The sequence below is a fragment of the Carassius carassius genome, chromosome 38 (genome assembly GCF_963082965.1).
Source record: "Carassius carassius chromosome 38, fCarCar2.1, whole genome shotgun sequence".
NCBI lineage: Eukaryota > Metazoa > Chordata > Actinopteri > Cypriniformes > Cyprinidae > Carassius > Carassius carassius.
In genome coordinates, this window is record NC_081792.1 from 3,316,336 (window position 1) to 3,333,439 (window position 17,104).

The 17,104-nt window shown below is 40.1% G+C and overlaps 1 non-coding gene across 1 annotated transcript; it reads left to right on the top strand.

Moving 5' to 3' along the window:
* The first annotated feature begins 13,868 nt into the window (after nt 1-13,868).
* trnae-cuc (transfer RNA glutamic acid (anticodon CUC)) lies at nt 13,869-13,940 on the top strand. The gene has a single exon. It is a non-coding gene; the product is annotated as a tRNA-Glu (tRNA).
* The last annotated feature ends 3,164 nt before the right edge of the window (nt 13,941-17,104 follow it).

A 17,104-nucleotide genomic window follows, 5' to 3' on the forward strand; every position in this document is an offset into this window, starting at 1 on the left:
CAATAAAAAAATTATAACAGCAGTGCAAATATATATGCATGTACAAATATTGTGAGAATACAAAAAGGCACAATAACAATAGTGTGAGGGCACTCTGAGGCGATCACAAATTTGTATACAGTTTATGGAGCTAAATGCTACAGCCCCGCTAAAAAGCCTAGCGATGCCCGTGCTTCTTGTGTACATTTCGGAGAACCAGGACAAACATTTCAATCGATCGCTCAGGCATTTAAAAGGCACCGAAATCTGTATCCTCTTATTCAGTAAGGTGCATACCGGTTCCATATCCAACCTTACTTTTAAGAAATATATTTTTTGATAAACGAACCCAAAACTGGCTATGTCCTGGCTGGAGTGTGACGTGATTTGTGTCATGTGCAGGTGCGATGGATCGTGTACAAACCAATAGGGTGTCGGAATGGTATCTGTTTATACTTCTCATCCAACCACAATCAAATTCACTCCATCCGGATGGCGCGATTTGTCTGGATAGTTTTTTTTTTTTTTTTTTTTGAATGATGACAAGCCGGAATGAAAACAAGCCGAAATGAAATAGCAGTAACGAAGCTATTTTTAAAATGTAAGGAGTAGAAAGTACAGATACTTGCGTGAAAATGTAAGGAGTAGAAGTAAAAAGTCGGCTAAAAAATAATTACTCAAGTAAAGTATAGATACCCCAAATTTCTACTTAAGTAATGTAACGAAGTATTTGTACTTCGTTACTTGACACCTCTGAAAAGGAGCATGCGTTCCCATACCGGGAGTCAAAACTGGGCCGCCTGGGTGAAAACCAGGAATCCTAAGCGCTAGACCATATGGGATTTGGAAACTTTAAACTGGCCATTGGCTTCTGGCACACTTTTCATACATGTGGTCCGTGTGGGCGCAGGATCTTGTAGTGGCCTGTTGCTTTAGGTCTGCGACTGTAACAATGTGATAATAATTTGGCAAAACAAGAATTATCCATAAGGACGGTTTTCTGAATTATATAGTGTTGTATGCATTCAAAGGATCTGTTTTTTTTACTCACCCCGGGAGTTCAGTTTATTTAGGCAGATTCCTGTGATTGCTGAATTGATACCTTGAACTGGTAATTAAGCTCTTGTCCAGGTGAAAATACTTGTGTCATGCATCTGAAAACACACATTGCAACCGTTATCTAGATGAAAATCTGACTATCATCGGTCTGTCAAAGTACAAAATTGACATATTTTGAATCCGCGAAGTTGCTGATTATTCGCTCGTTCAGTTTAATGCAGATTACAATTTATTCTCAATGTCCAGGTGGCAATTAGTGATAAGGCTTCAAAATGGCAAAGCCGTGACATCAAAACAACATGGCATTACACCCTTCAAAGTAATGAAGCAGTTACAGAGTAGCGATGAAATTGTTCATTCGAAAATCAACTGGCTGCCAGCCTGCAGTTTATTTCCCCTTTAATCGCCGAGCTTGTCGGCATGCTTGTGAGACGAATGACAATACCGAAGCATGTCCGTGTCTTCCCTAGACATCGGAAAGGGTGTGCAGAATATGTCTTTTTTGGAAAAAAAGAAGAATGCCTGAAGATTTGCCTTTTCTTCTGGATTTTGGAGAAGAAGAAAAAAAAAACACAACAACAAAATAAGCTGGAGAAAAACAAGCACAGAGCGAGCCAGCCAGGAGTCGAACCTAGAATCTTCTGATCCGTAGTCGGACGCATTATCCATTGCACCACTGGCCCACCAATAGTAAAGACCCCTGATTGCTACAGAGTTGTTGGTTTTAGATGAGACAGTGGCAAGCATTGCTGTCTGCTTATTCTCACCTTGTTATCAGGAGGTAAGCCCACCAGCCCACCAGTCCACCAGCCCCTCCCTGGTGGTCTAGTGGTTAGGATTCGGCACTCTCACCGCCCCGTCCTGGGTTCGATTCCCGGTCAGTGAAAGCTCTTTTGGCTTCCAATTGTGGACTGCGAATTCAAGCTCTGCTAACAGCTGCGAGAAAGCCAGCTCCAAACCAAAAAAAAAGGTGAGCACTTGAAAAAAAAACCTCCTTCGAGGCGTCATTATAGCCGTACATTATATTATTATATTTTCTGAAAGTCCCTGTTTTTGTGTGTGTGTGTTTTATTGTTATGTAATACTGGAATACTTAAATACTTAAAATTTGCAACTTCAAATACAGTGAGAAATAGGCACAAAAACATTGCTAGTGCAAAGATTAAGATTAACAACCCTTTTTATTTGCAAATATAAAGTCAATAAAAAAATTATAACAGCAGTGCAAATATATATGCATGTACAAATATTGTGAGAATACAAAAAGGCACAATAACAATAGTGTGAGGGCACTCTGAGGCGATCACAAATTTGTATACAGTTTATGGAGCTAAATGCTACAGCCCCGCTAAAAAGCCTAGCGATGCCCGTGCTTCTTGTGTACATTTCGGAGAACCAGGACAAACATTTCAATCGATCGCTCAGGCATTTAAAAGGCACCGAAATCTGTATCCTCTTATTCAGTAAGGTGCATACCGGTTCCATATCCAACCTTACTTTTAAGAAATATATTTTTTGATAAACGAACCCAAAACTGGCTATGTCCTGGCTGGAGTGTGACGTGATTTGTGTCATGTGCAGGTGCGATGGATCGTGTACAAACCAATAGGGTGTCGGAATGGTATCTGTTTATACTTCTCATCCAACCACAATCAAATTCACTCCATCCGGATGGCGCGATTTGTCTGGATAGTTTTTTTTTTTTTTTTTTTTGAATGATGACAAGCCGGAATGAAAACAAGCCGAAATGAAATAGCAGTAACGAAGCTATTTTTAAAATGTAAGGAGTAGAAAGTACAGATACTTGCGTGAAAATGTAAGGAGTAGAAGTAAAAAGTCGGCTAAAAAATAATTACTCAAGTAAAGTATAGATACCCCAAATTTCTACTTAAGTAATGTAACGAAGTATTTGTACTTCGTTACTTGACACCTCTGAAAAGGAGCATGCGTTCCCATACCGGGAGTCAAAACTGGGCCGCCTGGGTGAAAACCAGGAATCCTAAGCGCTAGACCATATGGGATTTGGAAACTTTAAACTGGCCATTGGCTTCTGGCACACTTTTCATACATGTGGTCCGTGTGGGCGCAGGATCTTGTAGTGGCCTGTTGCTTTAGGTCTGCGACTGTAACAATGTGATAATAATTTGGCAAAACAAGAATTATCCATAAGGACGGTTTTCTGAATTATATAGTGTTGTATGCATTCAAAGGATCTGTTTTTTTTACTCACCCCGGGAGTTCAGTTTATTTAGGCAGATTCCTGTGATTGCTGAATTGATACCTTGAACTGGTAATTAAGCTCTTGTCCAGGTGAAAATACTTGTGTCATGCATCTGAAAACACACATTGCAACCGTTATCTAGATGAAAATCTGACTATCATCGGTCTGTCAAAGTACAAAATTGACATATTTTGAATCCGCGAAGTTGCTGATTATTCGCTCGTTCAGTTTAATGCAGATTACAATTTATTCTCAATGTCCAGGTGGCAATTAGTGATAAGGCTTCAAAATGGCAAAGCCGTGACATCAAAACAACATGGCATTACACCCTTCAAAGTAATGAAGCAGTTACAGAGTAGCGATGAAATTGTTCATTCGAAAATCAACTGGCTGCCAGCCTGCAGTTTATTTCCCCTTTAATCGCCGAGCTTGTCGGCATGCTTGTGAGACGAATGACAATACCGAAGCATGTCCGTGTCTTCCCTAGACATCGGAAAGGGTGTGCAGAATATGTCTTTTTTGGAAAAAAAGAAGAATGCCTGAAGATTTGCCTTTTCTTCTGGATTTTGGAGAAGAAGAAAAAAAAAACACAACAACAAAATAAGCTGGAGAAAAACAAGCACAGAGAAAGCCAGCCAGGAGTCGAACCTAGAATCTTCTGATCCGTAGTCGGACGCATTATCCATTGCACCACTGGCCCACCAATAGTAAAGACCCCTGATTGCTACAGAGTTGTTGGTTTTAGATGAGACAGTGGCAAGCATTGCTGTCTGCTTATTCTCACCTTGTTATCAGGAGGTAAGCCCACCAGCCCACCAGTCCACCAGCCCCTCCCTGGTGGTCTAGTGGTTAGGATTCGGCACTCTCACCGCCCCGTCCTGGGTTCGATTCCCGGTCAGTGAAAGCTCTTTTGGCTTCCAATTGTGGACTGCGAATTCAAGCTCTGCTAACAGCTGCGAGAAAGCCAGCTCCAAACCAAAAAAAAAGGTGAGCACTTGAAAAAAAAACCTCCTTCGAGGCGTTATTATAGCCGTACATTATATTATTATATTTTCTGAAAGTCCCTGTTTTTGTGTGTGTGTGTTTTATTGTTATGTAATACTGGAATACTTAAATATTTAAAATTTGCAACTTCAAATACAGTGAGAAATAGGCACAAAAACATTGCTAGTGCAAAGATTAAGATTAACAACCCTTTTTATTTGCAAATATAAAGTCAATAAAAAAATTATAACAGCAGTGCAAATATATATGCATGTACAAATATTGTGAGAATACAAAAAGGCACAATAACAATAGTGTGAGGGCAAATATTAACAATCCTTTTAATCTCTATATATATTTTAAAGCCAATAAAACATTTAGAACAGTAGTGCAATTTTGACACATCAATTAAAAATAATAAACAGTAAACCAAAAATGTTTACCACAGTAGTAAAATGTTTACGTATCAGTTTAAAAAAATATAATAAATATCAAACCAAAACAAACACAATAACAATAGTGTGAGGGCAAATATTAACAACCCTTTTAATCTCCATATACATTTTAAAGCCAATAAAACATTTAGAACAGTAGTGCAATTTTGACACATCAATTAAAAATAATAAACAGTAAACCAAAAATGTTTACCACAGTAGTAAAATGTTTACATATCAGTTTAAAAATATAATAAATATCAAACCAAAACAAACACAATAACAATAGTGTGAGGGCAAATATTAACAACCCTTTTAATCTCCATATACATTTTAAAGCCAATAAAACATTTAGAACAGTAGTGCAATTTTGACACATCAATTAAAAATAATAAACAGTAAACCAAAAATGTTTACCACAGTAGTAAACTTTTTACATATCAGTGTAAAAATATAATAAATATCAAACCAAAACAAACATTTGCAGTGCAATTTTGACATCAGACTAAGAAAATAATAAATAGTAAACCAAGACAAACATTTACCACAGTAGTGCAATTTTGACATTCTAGCCAAAAAAAAGTAAATCAAAACAAAAATGGACCATAGTAGTGCAATTATGACATATTCGCCCCTAAAAAAATAGTAAATCAAATATACCAAAAACAAAATAATGATAATAATAAAAACATAAACATACCATATATATATAATGGTATGAAATATTTTTCCAACAGAGGCATGCAGCAGAGGAAACACACAGTAATTACACATAGACAGCTGTCATTGTTGGAGACTTGTAAATTGCACTATAAAGCAAACATTAACCAAATAAAAATATAATGTGCTGAAATAGCAGTTTTAAGAAGCTGGAGGGTTGCCATTCCCCTTTTTTTTTCTTCTATAACCTCGTTCCTGCAGCACAGCCCTCCATTCACCATATGATTGAGTCTCAGACTCTTTGCAGAACCAGTTGCCAAAGTACTGAAGATGTGATGGTGGCTTTCTCTCTTTGTTACACTTTCTGCCAAGAATGACATCTGTCTTCTTCACATATTTTCTTGTGACAGTTCCAGTGCGCTCCCTCTCCAGTTTTCTCTTTCTGTATTGCTGAGTGGAGTAAGGAACATCTTGACCGGATGTCTGTGTCTGAGCTGATGGTGGCAGAGCTGAAGGTAAAGGGAAGTTGAAGAACATCTCCTGTGAGGTACCTGGCACTGTAGAGGATGGCGCGCAAGGGCCTTTCACTGTAGGAAGCTGCACAGATGGTAAAATGAAAGGGAGAGAGATGGGTAGTGCTGGTGCAATGACAGGAAGGCTTTGATGTGATGTTGGAGCCTGGGAGATGGCCTGGGGTTGCAACCTCCCCTTAAGTTTTGCCTTCCCAGCAGTGTTTGGTGGCAGGATAAAAAGGTGAGGCTCAGCCAAATTGTCTGGATAGAGAGTTGGTCCTTTCTGCATAGCCGCAGGAAGCGTCTCGGGTCCTGCCATGGGTGCGTCTGGGGCTTGGATACCCTGCTTCAAAATCTCTTGTTCCTGTGACTTGCCACGCCTGCTGAACCTGGGAAACATAAAACGACAGATATTAATAAACATTTAAGCAATACAAAAGATCAACTACTATTTGTCATGACTATGACGCAGCAGCATGACACAGCTGAGATCACACAGCAGTCATCTAATGTATTACTGCTTTTGTGAAATGGCTACTTTATTGAGATTAACATTGTATTATGAATTATTGATTCTTGCAGTCTGCTGAAGACAGCTGATCCATGTCATAAATCTTATCTTTCACAATGAAGAAGAAAACAGAAGTTGAACTCTTGTTGATTTGTTTCTAGACCTGCAAACCAGCCATGGTTACATTAAGGCTGATGATACAAAAAATTTTGAGAAGTGTTTCTTGGGTACGTTCCCCACTGAGAATGGGTAACAAATTTCAATCTGGATACTTCAGATCAATCTTGCGCTCTGTGTCTTGCCTGGTTGCCTGTTGATGGCAATATTAACCAAAGTTGCCCAGCAGCATTGATCAAAAAAAGTTGCCGTGTAACATCAGCCCTTAGCTGCTTTAAGTTTAGGCTTAGCGGTGACAATGCTTATTTACTCACCATTGTGTGACTGTTGCAGCGTTCACTTCTGGGAGCTGGATGGTGGTCTCACTCATCACCTTAGCATTAGTGAGGATGCACTCTCGGATGTGCTTGTAAGCACGTGCTACAACAGTGAAGCGGGACACCCTTACCCCGTCACAGCGCACCGCGTTTGGGTAGAGAGCACAGAGCCTTGTGAAAATGGCCTCCACCACTCGGTTAAAGTCAGGCCACTGTGCAGGACTATGAGCCCCAACGAAACACCTGCAAATTACAACAGGATACATATTATTAATGTAAGATTGTTTTCATTGTGTGATCTTATTTTTATTTTCCCTTTCCTATTCTGTCTGTTTTGCTTTGTGTTGTCTAAATGTTCATTGATAATATCTGCCCATAGTTATGTTTTCTTTCTTTGTTTTGTTTTTAGATTGATGTTGAAATGTCATATCAATAAATCAGGTCTCTACTGGATTACTGTGTTGTGGAATTATTACAGGGTGTTGTTAGTCAGCCTGTCAGATTTTATTCACAATAATGACTGCATATTATCCCGCTTATTACATGGCTACTTACTAAAGTACAGTAAAAGACAAATTATTTGACACAACATATTGATACAAAATGATTTTACCGATTTAAGAAATGATTGCTTTGTTTCTGCTAAATTAATTATTCCAATGTACGGTTGTAACTGTGTCCATAGCAATGTAACATACTTAGCAACCTAATATATATAGTCCGAATTAAATGTAAATCACAACTAATAATTTATGTTATAACCAAGATAAGCTAGTCATGAAGGTGTCAGGTTACTAAACAAAAAAAGTTGTAGGTGATATTTCAGCCAGTTTCAGATATATATATATATATTACAAAACAATTTGTAAACCCTGTTTACTAAATATAACATACCTTTTGGTGCTCTCCACACCTGGGGCCACAATCTTCTTAGTGGCCCTGAATCGTCCCTGTTTTAGGTTGGTTTGGTGACGTGGTGGGTAAATGGTCTTTTTCCTGTCATACTCCCCCAATGCCTGCCATAGGGAGATGATCTTGATGCACTCTTCTCCCGACAAAGCCAGACAGTGGTCTCTGAGGCCAACCAAGAACTCTGCCAAGTCCTGCACGGCTCCATACCCCTCAATATTATCAGGTCCAACCGAATCCTAAAATGAAAGATAATTTAGGAACTTTTGATAGCATCAATGAAAACAAATATTCACATGAAAGCACATTCAATGTAACCCAGATTATGTTTACATACATGTAAATGTAAATAAAAAATAAACTGGGCCCTTACATCATGTGAAGTGTTCTCTTCCGATGTTGGACGATCCGTTTCTGCAGATAATCGGTCCACTGGGACAACATCAAAAAGGTAAATATTGATTTGAAATTTTTATTTATGCCTTTCAATGTGATAAATACAAATTTATAGTTAGTGTGATAACAAATACCGAAATCTTTATGAATACTTTGGTAAAACTCACAGCTATGTGCTCCAGGAAAGAGTCCTAGATTTGATTGAGTGTGCAGTGAGCTGCTGACAGGAGATGACACTGGTGATGGAGGGACCACAAACAGTGATGACGTGGTGCTGGTTGCTGGAGGAGTTGGAGATGATGCTGCAGACGCTGCAGACACTGATGCTTGTGAAGAGGCAGCAGGTGTCTGTTCAGTGTCAAAGGTGGGGACAGTGATGTCCTGAAACTCCTCAAGTTCAGCATAACCTTCATCCACCTCTATACCAACCTCAGTGGTCTCTGACTCTTCAATGGCCAACTTGTAGTCCTGCAGAACTTTACCAGTTTGCTGGTAAAGATATTCCACTCCAATAAGCTCACCTTTAAAATAGAAAAACATTGACAATTAGATAACATACCATAATATTATATTATAACTTAGTGGTTCAGTGGTTTATACTTAAATTAAAGTGTCACTAAAAACAAAAAAAAATGTTATATACCAGTGTACTTTCTTGGCCCAACATAAGGAATGATTTTCATGCCCATAAGCTCCTCTGCAAGAGTGTTGACAGCATGACGCAGAAGATGGTTGTAGGAATGTGGTTGCTGCTGATTAGTTGTTGCTGCCACAGCCCGGTCCTCATTCCACCTTGCAAGCCCATCCAAAAGATATGCCTGAAAGAAGGTGTCACTTGCCAGCGTGCCTATAAATGAAAAAAATAATAATAATAAGTTCGCAGAACAAAAATTTCATATAAATACACAAATAGCTGTTCTTGCAATTCTCATAATTATTTCAGTATAAATCATATCTTAATTTAATAATTCAGTTAAATAATTTATTAACCTGGGATGAATCTGTTAAGGTGCAAGTGAAATGACTCAATTGAAGTGGAACCTCTGGCACAGCGGTATGTTGGCAGGCGGTGCCCTCCCTTCAGTACAGTACCCGTCTGCATGTAGAGCTGCACACCGGCAGGATCCTGGATGCAGGCCACATGCTTCCGCTGGGACTTTAAAATCTCTCTCATGCGGGCTGAGTTTATTAGTGGGACTCCCAGAGTGTCACGACCAGCATCTCCATCAAAGGCCTGAACATGGCTGTCAATCAGCGCCAGGGTCTCTTTGGTCCCGCGAGTGGTTCTCCCGCAATGTAGCGCTAGCTCGCTACGACTGATAAAGCGCAGCACATCAGCCTCGGATGATGGTTTCCCATCAGCTTCCAGCTCTGCTTGCTTAGCCGTCTTCAGGGCAGCCAGGTCGACCTGGTCCCACATGAAAATACAATGGCTGAGGCCACTCATAAATGTGGCATATAACTGGTGAGAGTCGGTGGTGCAGCCGACAGCAAACCTTCGCATGAAGTGCCAGACATCTAACCGGATGGTCATTTGCCCCCACTCTTCAAACATCCTCCTCAAAAGAGTGTTGCCACAGCAGTCTCGGTCGACATACAGCACTTCGGGAGGAGCCACCCCAGCCACTCTGTATCGCTTGATAAGGCCTTCTATCATTGGCCCCAGACCAAAACCTTCGCTCGCTGTGAGCATGGACATGATCACCTGTCCATGCTCATTGCCAACATTAGTTGCCCAAGTAGCAGTGCCATAGCTGCGTCCTGCTAGTTTTCTGGCCACTTTTTTGGTAGAATCCATTTTTAAGATTCGACCATATTGTGATGTTATAGTGGCCTTGACCTCATCCAGCCTTTGCAGGACATCCTGGGCATACAGCCATCGGTGCTTGGGTATAGAAGGCATTGAAGGAGCAGGTTCAAATGTCACAGGCAGGATTAGGCTCGACGTGACAGCACTGGCAATCCCCTTGCAATCTGTCAGATACTGGGCTGTCTTTTGCAACCAGACATCAACATGACGCTCCTGTAGCTTGCGCTGGATCTGGCTGCTGCTGTTTCCCAGCCCACGCTGACGCATCAAAGTTACTACCTCAAAGTCACATGCAAGTTTTGAAGTAAGAATGCAAAGGAACAGCACCCTGTGGCCAATGTCGAGCTGGGAAACGAGATCATGGCTCCAGCTGATGACCTTCCTTTTACATCTTCGGCAGGCAAGGTACTCAGATGCCACAAAGTATATCTCACCCATGGCAACCACCTGCCTGATCTTTTGATGCAAGCCAGCTGAGGTCAGAAGTTCTTTTTGACAGTCTGGATGCGGACAAGTCAGCTTCACTTGCCACAGTTTTCGTGGCATCCAGAGCAGCAGGCGATGGCCAAAGTAATTCTCCAAGGAAGGAGAATTACTGGTCTTCAGTGGCACCGGTGGAGGATACCACCAAAGTTTGTTCACCCTACTAAATACCAGCTCAGGATGCCCCTGTGCTGTCCACCTGAACAGGGCCTTGGAGATCCACCTCTGGTCCACTTCAGGCAGGGTGTGTGTCCATCCAGCAGGAAGACAGACTCGTCTTGCTGAAAAAATTAAATAAAATAGAAAAACAGAAAATAAACACATAAATAAACAAATTCACATTGCTTCACTTTACTTTATTATCCCTGGAAAGGAAACGTTGAATACTTTAAATAAGTATAAACGTACATGCCACATATGACTCCTCAAACTTAGCTGCCTCTGCCAACAGTGTGCTGTCATCTATCACAAGGGACACAGTCGGACAGGTGAGGGTGGCTGAGGGTCCTGTGGCTGTCTCAAGGGACACAGTCGGACAGGTGAGGGTGGCTGAGGGTCCTGTGGCTGTCTCAAGGGACACAGTCGGACAGGTGAGGGTGGCTGAGGGCCCTGTGGCTGTCTATAGGGACACAGTCAGACAGGTGAGGGTGGCTGAGGGTCCTGTGGCTGTCTCAAGGGACACAGTCGGACAGGTGAGGGTGGCTGAGGGCCCTGTGGCTGTCTCAAGGGACACAGTCGGACAGGTGAGGGTGGCTGAGGGTCCTGTGGCTGTCTCAAGGGACACAGTCGGACAGGTGAGGGTGGCTGAGGGCCGCGCACGTGCCTGGGCCAAAGCTACAAAAAAAACACAGGACAAACAGATAAACATGACTACTGAACAGCAATAAATGCTAAACAAACCAAAAAAGTGTTATACAAATAAATGTTTGCTTACAAGGTGCGACTTTGAGGGGGGAAACCAGTCTTTTTACAGCCTTGTTCAAGTTTTTTTGGTTAGGCAACTTCCTAACCAAGAGGGAGCGGAGAGAGGCAGTAGAAGTATGGGTGGTGGTAGTGTGCTGGGTGGGGGTGGTGAACTCTGTGGGGGCAGAGTGCTGGGAGTCAGCAGCATGCTGGGGAGCTTTCCCAGCATATTGCTCTTCCTTCATGGCAATGGCAATTCTGCCAGAAGGAAAGAGCTCAATATACTCCCTGAAACTCCCCTTGTTGTGGGCATGTTCTTGGGAGTCTTTGCTGCCTCCTGTGGGGTCCCTCTTCATAGCTGCCACCAGATAAGCAGCATACCCCAGGGCATTTTCAGCCACCCACCTAAATGTTTGCCCACGAAATACACCAAACTGGATTTCAAAGAAACCCAACAGGTGCTTTCTGTTAGACAGATCTCCGTGGTGCTCACTTAAACTTTTCCTGGCTTTGTCCAGCACTTTCTCCGGGGGCAGGGGTCTTGTGTATGACTTTCCTCTGTTGGCTTCCTTCACCTTTGACGCTTCCACTGTATCCGTCAGATTCAGGCTTCCATCAGCCCGTCTCCTGAAGCGAGGTTCCATCTAAATTAAAAAAAGTGAACTATATTTACTTATGATCACCTTTTAATGTTGATTTTATATTATGCTTTGTTTGTGTATATATTTTTCTACAGGCTAAAAATGTTGGCTAACATATCAGAATTATCCCAGAGTAAGAGGTAATTTTTCAGATAATTATTATACATTAAAATATAACTTTTGTCCCACCTGAGACAGGGAAGGGAAAGTTCAGTCTATTCTATGTGATCTCCTTTTTAAAGACAAATATTTCACAAATTTGTCTGCTCTATTACAAGTAAAGATCATACATTCAAAATTCTAGAATCAAAATATACTTAAAGTACTAAAAGTAGAAGCATAATGCATACTATATTATTGCATTATAACAAGTAATGCATTAATGTGTAAGAATCGTTTTAATGTTGCAGCTGGTAAAACTGTAACTTAATATACTTTATATTCTGCTTGGTCGACTAATCTACAAAAATATGAAATACTTTTTTTTATTATAATATTTTACATTGATTAGCTGAATTATTAGCTTGTCTGAACTACAGGTTATTCATTCAAAACAACTTTATATATTTGACACTTTATTTTTATGTTAACATAAAAACACAACTCACTTTACAATATGCTGGCACTAATATGCAATAAATAAATACAATTAAATGCATTAATTCATGCTTAATTCATGCACAGATAATCATGACTTAATATATAACTCATTAAGGACCAAACCATTTATTAATTATTACTGCATTGGCAACAAATGAACATTTTATATGATTCATAGATAAAGAAATCAATAAATTGTTGTTATTAGTTAAATGTGTCATAATGTATCCATTCCTTAATAACATATTATATTAACTAACAGTGTAAAATTATATCAATAATGAATCATTAGATAATAATTTGTAAAGATATCATTATGTTATTACTTTAACTTTACTTGTTGAGGTACATGACTAATTAAAAAAAAATCCATAACCACAATATCATTTTAACAATATGTTAATAGCTCTTTACCTCAACATGTAAAGTCATAACATGATTCCTTTGAAAATCATTAGCTCATGATTAATTAAAGCTGACAACTGGAAGTTGAAGTAAATAGCTTTGGCCACTGTAGTAATTAAAATATACATTTACGTCATTAGTTAATATAATGTTATTAAGGAACTAATACATTAAAGTAAATTTAACTAATAAAATTGTATTTATTAATTTATCTATGAAACATATAGAATTTTTATTAGTTGCTGATGTAGTAATCATTAATTAATGGTTTAAGTTAGTCCTTCATTCGTTTACATTAACTCATGATTATCTGTGCATTCGTTAAGTATAAACTAATGCATATTTGTGCACCAGTATTGTAAGTGTTACTTTTTTATTGATAAAAGATTCACTTACATTGCAAATGTTGGTTAGAAATTAATCGATGACCGTTATCTTCTTCTTCAGCCGTGATCCGCAAGTCTCCGGGGGTTCTTGACGTTATCAATTGTTGTTGATAACTTGTTGTTACTACGGAGAATCACGGATGAGGAACGAGCGCTTATTGGTCAATTTCTTGTTGTTACTGGGTGGATTCACGGTTGCAATACGAGCGCTGATTGGCTAATTGCTTGTTGTTACTGGGGGGAATCACGGTTGCGATACGAGCGCTGATTGGCTACTGCGCGGTTGCTATACGAGCGCCGATTGGCTAAAACATAAATTTCATGGTTGCAGCCGGGAACGTGATTGGCTGTCATAACAAAGAATAACCACGACCTACAGGTGACATGGAGCGCCACTGGCCCACCAATAGTAAAGACCCCTGATTGCTACAGAGTTGTTGGTTTTAGATGTGACAGTGGCAAGCATTGCTGTCTGCTTATTCTCACCTTGTTATCAGTAGGTAAGCCTACCAGTCCACCAGCCCACCAGCCCACCATCCCCTCCCTGGTGGTCTAGTGGTTAGGATTCGGCGCTCTCACTGCTGCGGCCCGAGTTCGATTCCCGGTCAGGGAAAGCTCTTTTGGCTTCCAATTGTGGACTGCGAATTCAAGCTCTGCTAACAGCTGCGAGAAAGCCAGCTCCAAACCAAAAAAAAATGGTGAACACTTGAAAAAAAGACCTCCTTCGAGCCAGAGTCGAAGGAGGCAAAAAGAAGCATGCGCTCCCATACCAGGAGTCGAACCCGGGCCGTCTGGGTGAAAACCAGGAATCCTAACCGTTTGACCATATGTGATTTGGACACCTTAAACTGGCCAGTGGTGCACTTTCCATACATGTGGTCAGTGTGGGCGCAGGATCTTGTAGTGGCCTGTTGCTTTTGGTCTGGGACTGTAACAATGTGATAATAATTTGGCAAAACAAGAATTATCCAAAATGACGGTTTTCTGAATTAAATAGTGTTGTATGCATTCAAGGGATCTGTTTTTTTTTTTTACTCACCCCGGGGGTTCAGTTTTTTTTGGCAGATTCCTGTCAAAGTCAAAGTCACCTTTATTTATATAGTGCTTTAAACAAAATACATTGCGTCAAAGCAACTGAACAACATTCATTAGGAAAACAGTGTCAATAATGCAAAAATGATAGTTAAAGGCAGTTCATCATTGAATTCAGTGATGTCATCTCTGTTCACTTAAATAGTGCATTTATTCGCAATCAAGTCAACGATATCGCTGTAAAAATTCAAATTCAGATTGTGCAGAAGAATCATCTGTTTCCTGTGCCCTTGTCCTGGTGCTCCTCTGAGACAAGGTCTTTACAGGGGATCTGTATCTGGGGCTCTAGTTGTCCTGGTCTCCGCTGTCTTTCAGGGATGTAGAGGTCCTTTCTAGGTGCTGATCCAGCATCTGGTCTGGATACGTACTGGATCCGGGTGACTGCAGTGACCCTCTGATCTGGACACAGACTGGATCTGGTGGCCACGGTGACCTCGGAACAAGAGAGAAACACAAATATTAGCGTAGATGCCATTCTTCTAATGATGTAGCAAGTACTTAGGGTGTTATGGGAAGTGTTTCCGGTTCCGGTTTACCTAATTAATGCAGCCTAAAAATCCTTTAACTGATTTGGATAATAAAAGCATTATAGTATGTTATGTGTATGCCAGGTTAAAGAGATGGGTCTTTAATCTAGATTTAAACTTCAAGAGTGTGTCTGCCTCCCGAACAATGTTAGGTAGGTTATTCCAGAGTTTAGGCGCCAAATAGGAAAAGGATCTGCCGTCCGCAGTTGATTTTGATATTCTAGGTATTATCAAATTGCCTGAGTTTTGAGAACGTAGCAGACGTAGAGGATTATAATGTAAAAGGAGCTCATTCAAATACTGAGGTGCTAAACCATTCAGGGCTTTATAAGTAATAAGCAATATTTTAAAATCTATACGATGCTTGATAGGGAGCCAGTGCAGTGTTGACAGGACCGGGCTAATATGGTCATACTTCCTGGTTCTAGTAAGAACTCTTGCTGCTGCATTTTGGACTAGCTGTAGTTTGTTTACTAAGCGTGCAGAACAACCACCCAATAAAGCATTACAATAATCTAACCTTGAGGTCATAAATGCATGGATTAACATTTCTGCATTTGACATTGAGAGCATAGGCCGTAATTTAGATATATTTTTGAGATGTAAAAATGCAGTTTTACAAATGCTAGAAACGGGGCTTTCTAAGGAAAGATTGCGATCAAATAGCACACCTAGGTTCCTAACTGATGACGAAGAATTGACAGAGCAACCATCAAGTCTTAGACAGTGTTCTAGGTTATTACAAGCGGAGTTTTTAGGTCCTATAATTAACACCTCTGTTTTTTCAGAATTTAGCAGTAAGAAATTACTCGTCATCCAGTTTTTTATATCGACTATGCAATCCATTAGTTTTTCAAATTGGTGTGTTTCACCGGGCTGCGAAGAAATATAGAGCTGAGTATCATCAGCATAACAGTGAAAGCTAACACCATGTTTCCTGATGATATCTCCCAAGGGTAACATATAAAGCATGAAGAGTAGCTGCCCTAGTACTGAGCCTTGAGGTACTCCATACTGCACTTGTGATCGATAGGATACATCTTCATTCACTGCTACGAACTGATGGCGGTCATATAAGTACGATTTAAACCATGCTAATGCACTTCCACTGATGCCAACAAAGTGTTCAAGTCTATGCAAAAGAGTGTTGTGGTCAATTGTGTCAAACACAGCACTAAGATCCAATAAAACTAATAGATGATAAGAGCAGATCATTTGTAACTCTAAGGAGAGCAGTCTCAGTACTATGATACGGTCTAAATCCTGACTGGAAATCCTCACATATACCATTTTTCTCTAAGAAGGAATATAATTGTGAGGATACCACCTTTTCTAGTATCTTGGACAGAAAAGGGAGATTCGAGATTGGTCTATAATTAACTAGTTCTTTGGGGTCAAGTTGTGGTTTTTTGATGAGAGGCTTAATAACAGCCAGTTTGAAGGTTTTGGGGACATATCCTAATGACAATGAGGAATTAATAATAGTCAGAAGAGGATCTATGACTTCTGGAAGCACCTCTTTTAGGAGCTTAGATGGTATAGGGTCTAACATACATGTTGTTGGTTTAGATGATTTAACAAGTTTATACAATTCTTCCTCTCCTATGGTAGAGAATGAGTGGAACTGTTCCTCAGGGGGTCTATAGTGCACTGTCTGATGTGATACTGTAGCTGACGGCTGAATGGTTGCAATTTTATCTCTAATAGTATCGATTTTAGAAGTAAAGTAGTTCATAAAGTCATTACTGCTGTGGTGTTGGGAAATGTCAACACTTGTTGAGGCTTTATTTTTTTTAATTTAGCCACTGTATTGAATAAATACCTGGGGTTATGTTTGTTTTCTTCTAAAAGAGAAGAAAAGTAATCGGATCTAGCAGTCTTTAATGATTTTCTGTAGGATATGTTACTTTACCGCCAAGCAATACGAAATACCTCTAGTTTTGTTTTCCTCCAGCTGCGCTCCATTTTTTGGGCTGCTCTCTTTAGGGTGCGAGTATGCTCATTATACCATGGTGTCAAACTGTTTTCCTTAACCTTCCTTAAGCATAAAGGTGCAACTTTATTTAAAGTGCTAGAAAAGAGAGTCCATAGTTTCTGTCACGTCATCAAGTTGTTCTGAGGTTTTGGATATGCTAAGGAATTTGGTTACATCAGGAAG